The sequence below is a fragment of the Glycine max genome, chromosome 11, assembly GCF_000004515.6.
Source record: "Glycine max cultivar Williams 82 chromosome 11, Glycine_max_v4.0, whole genome shotgun sequence".
NCBI lineage: Eukaryota > Viridiplantae > Streptophyta > Magnoliopsida > Fabales > Fabaceae > Glycine > Glycine max.
The window spans coordinates 34608683-34620033 of record NC_038247.2 but is presented as its reverse complement, the minus strand read 5'-3'; the positions used below and the strand labels follow the sequence as shown (position 1 = coordinate 34620033).

Genomic DNA, 11351 nt, shown 5'->3' with positions numbered 1-11351 from the left:
AAAGGGATAAAAGGTTCACAATCCCTTTCTTCTACATCATATTCAAACTTGTCCGAATAAATAATAAAGTCATCGGCTCGAACAAGGCCGTCTGAGACTTCATACAATTAATATAAAACCTTATACCCCAATGTCACATCCTATCAGAGCGTTGTGTCTCGACGTCCTTCAGCACAATATTCCTTAAAGCAGTTCACCTAGTCATCTGCTCCCCCGAACACAGAGTTCAAGATCATCACAGGATCCAAACACAAACAATAAACCGGGAGTGAGTTATCACATTCCTAACTAATAGAGAAACAAGACAACTAGATATACATATCATATAAACCAAATAAAACTTACTTACACGTAATTCCACCACTTTGTCATTCAAAATTCACTTTTCATCAATCAATCACACTTTTCAATCATCAATCACATTACACAGGAATCACACGCTCTGATCAAGACATAATAACACCTCAATTTCATAATAAACAATTAGCAAGCGCATGAGACAGTTATGCTAAGACTCAAGCCTATATGCAATGTGGTACCATGTCAGTGAAAAACCACCCTGGGGCGCTTAGGAGTACATAACAAGACACACCACACAATGGGTTTGTCAGGTCACTCTCACTAAGTAAGATCATAGGGAGACCAGTCAGGGTCACGATGTTTTGCGAGAATGCTCCAACCATATGGGATCAACATAGGCTTAAAGGAGCACTCAAACCCGGTGACCCCCAAGGCCTACACTCCGAAGAGTCCGTCAGGGCCTCTCCCTCCTGATTCAGGTCCAACCCCTAAAATCATTTTAGCACACAGACACTGCTAGTGAATTATACAATACCCACGACCTCACACTCGTGTCTTAAACACGTACAACATATTGCGCTACAATTTAACACTGGTTCCTAAACAAGAACCTACACTTTCTCTTTAACACTGGTTCCTAAATAGGAAACCTACACTTTCTCTTTAACACTGCGCATTTACACTTTTCTCAAGATAACACTGGTCGGGTTATTGTACAATTCACAGCTTACAACACAAATAATGTCACATCAAGAATTAATCACACATTTATTCACAACCAAAACTCATTCACAATTTCACATCTCATAATGTCACAATCCACCATCACATGTTTTCACGTATCTCACAATTCAACACCTGTTCTACTTTACACTTTTACTCAATCTCAATAACAATATTATAATCTCAAGGCAACATATTATTCCACAATTCATCACATATTTCATTTATAAGCACTGCTCATGAACTATACAATACCACGACCTCACACTCATGTTTCAAACATGTTTAACACAATTGCGCTACAATTTAACACTGGTTCCTAACTAGGAACCTACACTTTCTCTTTAACACTGCGCATAAACACTGGTCGGGTTATTGTATAATTCATAGCTCACGATATAATTAATGTAACATCAAGTGTTAAACACATTCACTTATTTACAATCGAATATCATGTCCAAACTTTAACATCTCATAACATCACATCAACCATCTCATAACATTCCTAATGATATTCATAAGGTACAACATACACATGTTCATCAAATTTAACCATAATATTCTCAGACTCCAACACTTAATAATTTTTGGAATCATACTATAACACTCTACAATATTATCTACATAAATTATTAATATAAATAACAACCTCTATATATATATAAGCTAGCATACATCATATTGAATCACAAATTACAAAGTAAGCTTTCAATGCACAAATTCTAAATAATTATATGAACACTTTGGTCAATTTCAATTATGATATTAACTTTTTAAATTATATATAAAAACCTAAACAACAAGAAAAAGAGAAAATACAAAATCAATATCTCTCTCTAAATTTCTCCTTTATTTCATCAATTCATATTAATTAGAAAAAGTACTCGATTTATAGGGTTCACGCTCAACACAATAGCATATCAATTCCACAAGAATTGGTCTATCAAACATATATAATTCACTGTAATAATTATAAGGATAAAATGAAAATTGCAAAAACACCCCAAAACTCATTCCAATTGATATCTCTAAGGATCCCTACACATGTTCTCACTAATTCCCAATTGTGAATAACGCATCCCTTACCTCTAAGCGGGCTCACGTGTCTTCAGCCAGCGATAGCATCATCTCTAACGGTTCCCTAAGATTCCTCAAGTTTTTCCTCCGAATGTCCCGATAGAATTCTCGAACGTCAGAGAGACGAAGAAGAGATTGAAGCCTCCACTTGTACTGTCTTCATGAGATTCCTTTTTCTTCCACCGCGAATATTATCTCGCAAATCCCAACGGTGAGAGTGTACGAAATTGAATTTCGAGCAACATATCCAAATTTCATGAAAATCCAACGGTTAACGAAACCGGGATCACAGTTTTACCGAAACAGTTTTGGGTTTCTGCGGGAAAATAAAAAGCTACAATGCGAAGGGTTTTCCTCTAAGCTCAGACATGATTTTGCAATTCCCAACAGTGAGAATGCTCGAAATTGGGTTGCGAACGTGGTGCTCAAAGTTCACGACGGTCCAACGGTGAATGAGTCCGAGATCATCATTTTTCTGAGACAGGTTTTGTGGGCTGCGGAAAAAAGAAAGGGTTTTGAGAGGAAAAGGGGAAAAACGAAAATGAGAGGCAGAGGAGGCTGAGGAGTCCGTCTGAAAAACCTACCATGTTGCTATTTATAACTAGGGGCATTTAAGACCTATTATTTACTCTATTTATTTATTTTTATTATTTTTACTAAAAAATTCTTAAATTTATTTATGAAAAAAAATGGGATGTTACATAAGATGCCTTACAATCCATGTATTGAATATGAATGGAATTCATCTTGACAAGAACTGAGTAGTTGGATTCATGATATGGGGAAATATCATAAATAAAAAGCATATCACATCACATGTCTAACGTATTTGAAATGTAAATTGGTGAGATGGCGTTGACCTAATAGGTACTTGAAGGTGCGTGAAAGATTGGTAGCGTCTTTATCATTAGACATGGCAAGTGCAGAAATGAAAATGATTCTTGGATCAGATAGAACTACTATTACTTCCCCGACAAGATATCATTTTTAGGCCCTGATTGTGCATCATCCTATAGAATGATCAAGACTAAGCATAATATCATATTTTTTAAAAGTACAAACTAACCATAACATGATCATAACTACTAATAAGAGTCAATTCTTTCTTCCACTAGAAAGAGACTAACATGAATGTTGGGAGAAACCCACCACAAAATCTTGCCATTGTAAAGAGAGATTCCAAGGTCATATCAACCCCACCAAATCTTGAAGTTAGCCTAAGAGAAATAAAACAATTTTAATCCGGCTATTCTGCAACTCCTTCCCCTTTCTGAAACAAATTCTAATTGTCAACTCAAAAATAATTACCTCATATTTCCAACCCAAAAACAAAATAGTTGGATGTACGCAAATGCAATCAAAATAAAAGATTGAAAATGGAAACACCTTGAACTATTTCACTAAAAAAAAGAGCTTATTTCTCACGGTCAAAATTTGTCAAAAACTTAAAAATTCTATTGGTAATCAAAATTTCTGATGGATTAAAATTTGGTGGAAAAATATTCATAAGAAATTTTAATCAACAAATTTTTGTAGTCCATTGGAAATTCTATTTTATAAATAATTTATTTCATTTTTTTTTCATATTTTTATTATTTGTCATCGATAATTTAACAATTATTTTTATTTATATTATTTAGCGTCAAAAAATATAAAAAAAATATATTGGTTATGATGATTAAAAAATATACTGCTATATTTTTTTAACAGACAAGATAAGGTTTGTAATAATCACAAGAAATGATGATAAAAGCGGGACAGTAGAGAGTACAACATAGAGTGGGGTATTTGGTACAATCACCAATGTGGATTTTCATCTTTCTATATTTGTATACTCTTACTCTCGGAAAAATGTTATTCACTTGTAATATATAAAAGTGACATGTTAAAAAAAAACAAATAATGCAATAGATACCTTAGAATTTAAGGTGCAGTAAAAAAATTGGATATATATGACGTAAGTAAATATAGGAATGGATGAGTAATTAATTTGATTAGATGTTACTCAAGTTAACTGAACTATGCTGGTTTCTATAGAGATAATAAGTGAAGTAAAGAAAGCAAGAAGTAGAATGCTACCTTCACAGAAGACACAACACGGGTTATACTAGAATAAAAACACGATAGTGACTCAAACAAGAAGAGAACCATGCACCTTATAACAGGAGAAAAAATGCTATTACAGAAATGCCATGGAAAGGTATATATCATGTGCATGCAAAAAAACATGAAATAGTGCAAGTCTTTTGCAGTGACTAACTATGAAACAAAAAGAAAGAAGCTCGTGTTGACAAATGGCGAAGGACACAAATAACATACCGGCCAGGAGGGAAACATGATGATCAGAGAAATGATAAGGAAATGTGTGTCATGCACAAAAAAGTGAAACATGTAGTGTGTACTCCTCCGGTTACAACTTGAATAGAGAAGAAGCTAAACTTGACCAATTTGCCCACATAAAATTATAATTATAGCACACGATCATAAGTCATAACCATTGAGAACTGAGAAGAGTTATATTATCATTTTAATATGTTTAATTATCTCTTTTCCTTTTATCTTTTTAATGACGTAATTAATCTTGATACATATTTTTCTTTTACTATCCAGCTGTGTTTTCGTATTACACAAAAATTTCATAATTATATAATTAGTTATCCCAAAGCATGTATATGTATAATGTATTCATTAAATTTTCTGAAGATGCTGATTGAACAAACAATGCAGACGCATACAGTTATAATATAGGTGAGTGATTGTAAATTCAGTATCTTTAATTTCTACTCATAAAACAAACCTCTTAATTTTTATTTTTTTACAAACAAAAAAATAATAGTAAATTATCTATCTAACCTCTTATCCTTCCAAGTTCCAACTAACTCGGCAATTACCACCATTCAAGAAATTCTAAAACACTTACAAAGTTAAAAAGGCGGATGGCGGTTCATGGTGGAAAGTCAAAAATCTGCCATAAAATATGGCGGATGGCATAGCGGAAAATGATGGACGTTATGACGGACAAAAAAATAATAAAAATATACGTATAAATATAAATAAAAAATTATAAAAAAAAACAATGGATTGCATTGAAATAACAGAAAAAACAAAAAACAAAAAATGGGTGTCAAAAATAAAAAAGGGTGTCAAACAGAAAAAGGAAAAAAAAAAGCTACCCTCATCAAAAATGGGTATCAAACAGAAAAAAGAAAAAGCCCTCAGTCCAGGAAAAAAGAAATTAGACAATTCTCAAATGTCTAGCTTTCTTCCTTCTTTGTTTAAGAGGTCAGTTTGCCGTTGCCATCGACGTGCGTCATGCATCATGCGGCGGTCGTGTGCGTCGTGCTTTGGTCGTCGGTTGTCGGTCTCTCGCGACATAGGTATGGATGTTAGAACTGACTGTATGAGAGTCACTCCCCCCCCAAAAGACAGGTGTCTTTGTTTTCATCTTGCTAATTTTCTCTCACACTTATTGATTAGAGGATCCCACATTTGACACCTTCTTGGATTTGCTCCAATAGGTATGCCTGGGTAAATGAAAGGAATGGTCAATAAGCTACAGTTGAGATAATTTGCCGCTTCAATTTTCCATTGTTCAGACATGCCGAATGCACCAAAACTGCTTTTTACAAAATTAATTTTAAGTCCCGATACAAGTTCAAAGGTCCTCAAAATTGCTTTGATTGTTTTTACATTCCTCATGGATGCCTCCCTAAAGAATATTGTATCATCTGCATACTGGAGGATACTGATGACTACATTATTTGACCCCACTGAGAATCCCCTGTAAAGGTTTTTCCCGATAGCTTCTCTTACTAACCCATTCAATGCTTCTGCCACAATGTTAAATAGAAGCGGTGCTAAAGGATCCCCTTGCCTGAGTACTGGTTCGAGCTATCAATTTCAGTAGAATGCAAAGAACTTGCTTGAGTAAGATTCACAAAAGGCACAAAAGAGTTACTCGAAGAATTGAACATGTTGTATTTTCTGAGTCTCAGTTCTTGTGCAAGAATAAAACCTTCAGTTTCTTCAATGATGATGTGCGGAAGATGACTTTCAATGAGAGCAATTACAAAATCAAAATCCAAAATCCCTAGGAAGACCTTCACGAATAAAATCCATGTGTTCACGATAGGTAGCTGCATCGCCAACTAAAGCAAGTGCCTCAATAAGCGCTTTGATGCGAGAAAGGAAATCCAAAACCGGATGATTGTTAAGTGTAGTGTGACAGAGCTCCGATCGGAGTTGTCACAATTTCTTTCGAGTCTGGTGAAGAAAATACGCATGAATCTTGTCCCATACCAGATACGAGTGAGTCAATCCAAGAACTTGAGCAAGCATCTAGCTTGAAAGCGTAGATTGAAGCCAAACAAGCACAAACTGATCTTGTTTCTGAATTAAAAGTCTCTAATTCTAATGGCCTATGGTGTGTACTTGGAGATTTCAACTCAATTAGGAACCAGACTGAGAGAATCAGCTCATCTCAAAGGATAGCTGCCACCTCAGATACCTTAGCCTTCAATGATTGGATATCTGAGATGGAGCTTCATGACATTAGAAGCCTCGGAAGCAGTTTTACCTGGTTTAAGCCCAATGGTAGGGCCAAGAGCCGCCTTGATAGATTCCTGGTATCTGATCAATGGCTATCTATGTGGCCTAATACCTATCAGCATGTTCTTCAAAGAGATTTCTCTGATCACTGCCCTCTCATATTGAAGACTAATATGGTGGATTGGGGCCCTAAGCCTTTTCGGGTTGTGGATTGGTGGCTGAACCAAAAGGGCTATCACTCTATGGTTAAAGAGGCTTGGACTACAGATCAACAGGGAGGGTGGGGTGGAATTGCTCTTAAAAATAAGCTGAGGAGTTTGAGACAGTCAATAAAACAGTGGAGCAAAGACAGGGGGGACATTAAAGCAAACAATATATAGCACTTGAAACAGAAGTTATCTGATTTGGAGAATCTTGTTTCCCATAGAATTTTATCTGCAGCTGAAGTTCAGACCAAGAGAGCATTGCAGCAAGAGTTGTGGGACACTGCAAGTGCCTATGAATCCCTTATGCGACAGAAGTCCAGGGCCAAGTGGATCAAGGAGGGGGATAGGAATTCAGCTTATTTTCACAAGGTGATTAATTTCAGAAAATGCTCAAATGCTGTTCATGGAGTTTTCATTGATGGTGCATCGGTCCAGCAGCCTCATCTAGAAGTGAGGACCACAGCACAGCTGAAAAGTCGATGTTCTTGTTTGAAAGAATGAAACATAACAGAGAATCAGAGGATCTCCTAGAAAAAAGGGTAGAGGGATGAGGGATCCATTGGTAAGTTAATTTGCCATTCATGAAATTAATGTGTGAAGGTTAGTTAGGTTTATTCTCTATTTGGAGAAGGCAGTGATAGAGGCAGTGCTGATACCATTGCAAGATTATCAATAAACTAATCTACTAAATTAATTAAGAGTTAATTTAACTAACTACAAAAGAAAATCTAACCATGTACAACCAACCAACAAAATAAAAATGAAAATAGAGAGAAGTTTAAGAAAGCTTACCTTGGTTAAAAAGTTGCCTCCACCAATTTTGAGCTTATCGACTTCATAAATAGTGGCATGAAGAGTCCCATGGAGCAGAATTTGCGCCATCAGCTGCAAGCAGAATTCACATAGAGAGTTATAATTAAATTAGATGGCATCAAAATACAAAGTCTGAGGAGTAGTGAATTTTACAATCGAATATCCTTTCATTCACCAACAATTAACCATAAGAGCTATATTATTAAAAGTAATTTGGGCAAATGTAACTTTAAGTATCAACTCTAACCTTCCCCAGCAGCAATAAAGGAAAGGGCATGTCCAGGAGACAAAACAACTTCTTCCTTCATACCCTCCACATAAGTTCCCTGAAACATAAATCATTGGTCATCTCTCGAACTAGTCTTAAGAAAACTGTTTGAAGAGTTCAAAATGAAGAAGAATAGTCTAGATTTTCTTCCAATAACAGATGCCAAATAATATCATTTGTTGCTAGTCCGCTTAAAGGCATTAGTAAAACTGCAAAATGATAAAGGAAGGCATACCTTCCCATCTATATCCCATCTATACGTAGAAATTATCTAGCAAAAGGATGGCAGATTCTTTATTAGCATAACAAATTAAATGTGGTAAGTTTTGTCTCATGCACATAACGTCAGGATTGGATGCTGCCATAACCTTTTGGTGACATTTTAGTATATAATTAGTGGAATAATTTAAAACACTTTTTCTATTCCAGGCATCTAAATCATATAGGCTGTAACAAAATCCATAAGTCATATATATACTGAGAAACCATGTGAGCTAGACTGCTAGAGAACTTACATAGTACATGTATTGTACCAAGACATCAACATTGTCCTTAAAGGTCTAAATCACAAATTAGCAACAAATTTGTTTTAGTGGTTTAATTGAACTCAAGAGTAGCATTAACTCTGCCTCGGTTTGTTGGAGAAAATATTGTATCATATCCCATAGTCTAAGCAACTACCCTTCTGCCATGTAAAATCATTGATCAACAACTCATCACAAAATAGCAAAGCAATAGAAGCAATATATTTGCTCTTAGTTCATAAATCACTTGGTTTTGTAAATTAATCATTCATATGTAAAACCTTTTACATATCAGTGTGCACTTTATAATGTATTGGGAAGAAAAAATTATAATTAGAAAATAGAAAAGTAAAAAATTAGAATAAAAAATCAAAATGCCCGATAACAAATCAGTAATAATACCCCAAAGATGTATAAGTGCAAGTGTCGATGTAAAAGAGAGAGGTAACTCAGCATAGTGGCGCATGGTGCCCAGTAGCACTTATTGGAGTCCCTTGTCCAAGAAAATGCAAACAAAAGCTCTAGTGCTGATACACTTCAGCCTAATAGAACACATGTTGACCATGAGTGTCTGATAGCAATAACCATTTCCCTCTTTTTGTTCTATGCAGGCACCATCAACTTAATTGCAAGCAATCAATTGGTACTAAAAAAAAGAAGATGAAGTATACATAAATATATACATGTAACCACTCACCAAAAATGAAAGGAAGATGCTTAGAAAAAGGGAAAAGAAGGGGATTAACAATTCATAATGCAATGATGTAAATGAAATCATTGAGAGAAAAAATATAAATTAAAAACTTCAATAATGTAATGTACCTTTTAGAAGATAGTAGCATCAACCTTCAAGAATAACTATTCAGTCTCATGAGAAGCAACCAATTTCCAATTTTGTACCCTTTTATTTCATATCAAGACTGATTAGGCACCAACACAAAATGATTACATACCCTTGATTTTCTTTTGGTTAAGCATTTTCTTCTTTGATTAAGAGTTTTTAGACCCAGATACCTCTTTATCAAAGCACCTTGTAAATCAATATGCTACAAAGTTAAAACAAATAATCCACATCATGTCAAATATAACAATATCTCTTCAACCATAAAAATCGTAGGTTTGGGAGCTACTTCATACACCTCATCGGAATTCGTATACGGTCTAAACACTTTATCTTCCACAAATCAATTCAAAATTCTAACATCTGATCCATTTCCATAATCTCAACACCAAAAGCAAAAACCTAATTGCTCTCCATTAGTTCCCTAAAAAAATCATGTGAAGAAAACAAAGTTTGAAATGAAAATACCAAATGCATAAGCAGTAGCTGGATTATACTCTTTGCACACAATCTTATCACCGTCCGCATACCAAGCGATCTTGTCTCCTCTGTGGTACTCTATTTCACTGCAACCAAACAACACCGTAACCTCTCATTTGATCTCAGATAAGTCAACGCAACAACAATAGAAACAACCCGAACGATTCAGTTTCTCTAAAATCCACAGCTAATGGATTTGATTCCATAGCCACAGATCTAAGCATTACCTCAACGGTCTAAACCGAATCGTGACCGAAATGCTATCCCGAGCTCTGGATGAATCAATGGGCTCCGTGATCACCTCCTCGTCCATCCCGAACTCCACTGGTGAAGGATTACCGTAGCCGTAGTAGACAGACTCGCTATGACCGTGACTCGGAGTCATGGATCATCCACCGCCACCAAAGTTGTAAAACGACGACGTCAAAGGGGAACAGGAGCGAGGCATTATGCGTCCATTCGTGAAGGAAGAAGTGGAAGAGGAAGCTGAGGAGTGAGGAGTTAAGGGTTTGCGGTGCGAGAATGGCGAGCTACTCCTTGCACGTAAGGATGAGGCCATCAAGTTGATTCACCGAGTTGGTCAGTCAAGGGAGAGTGGGAGAGAGAGAGAGTGGGTGAAGAAGATGGTGAGTTGCAGTGAGAGAATGTAGGGCATGGTTAGAGTTTAAATGGTGAGAGAGTGGCACCAAGCATACAAAGACGGTCGTGAGGATAAGACCGTCTTTGTATCAAAATAAAAAATTGACACGTTCCCCACCAAATTCCTTATCAACGATGATCATGCGGAAAAGTTGTCATTACATTTGAGTTAATTACGAAAACACCACCATTGCACTTTCTAAGACAGTCCTTGACAACCGTCTTAGAATCAGCGACGTAAAAAGCTCAATTTTTAGTAGTGCCTATGAGCCATATTTTCTCTCGAGCACACTCTTCCTCGCATTCTTGTCTGTTCGCCTCCTTGCCTGTTCTCCTATTCACACCTCTTCGCTTTTTTGCCATGTTTTCTCCTTTAGTAGGTAAGTTCATTAGCACATCCTCTTCCTCGTGCCTCCTCTCCCTCACATTCCAACGTTTAGCCGTCACCACCTTAGTCGTGTTTTGTCTTCTCCATACCTCGCGACGAATAAGCTCTATTTGGTTTCGAGAAGACAAATCGCGGGTGAGGTGGTGATGGCATCACAACGCATTTGCTTTATGTCTGAAAATATGCTCTCTGAAATTGATAATGGTGTAAATGTTAGTGTTGTTGTTATTGTGATTCTCTAATGAAGCTTGTGTTCGTAAGCGATGGTAGTGTTGTTGTTTGTTTTTTATTTTTGCTTGGTTTGCGGTTATTACCATGGAAGTTAAATTATACATGTGTTTTTAAGCTATGGTAGTGCATCCTATTGTATATAGTTGTGGCCTTCTAGGTCATGTATATGGTAGTAGCTCCATGTACACACTGCTAGAAAATAGGCTTTGGTTGCACAGTTTTGTTTCTGGTTTGCACGGTTTTGTGTGTAAATGCGTTAATGAGACTTTGTGCTAGTCTGAGAATTCTGCCACAGTCTTAGGCACCCAAAATT

At 36.1% G+C, this 11351-nt stretch overlaps 1 long non-coding RNA gene across 1 annotated transcript; it reads right to left on the bottom strand.

Annotated features, from left to right (window-relative positions):
* Positions 1-9517, bottom strand: LOC121173055 (uncharacterized). Its single transcript, XR_005887208.1, has 4 exons — positions 8909-9517; positions 7915-7993; positions 7647-7739; positions 1-205 (listed from the first exon to the last, which is right to left on the bottom strand). It is a non-coding gene; the product is annotated as an uncharacterized lncRNA (long non-coding RNA).
* Between the last annotated feature and the right edge of the window lie 1834 nt (positions 9518-11351).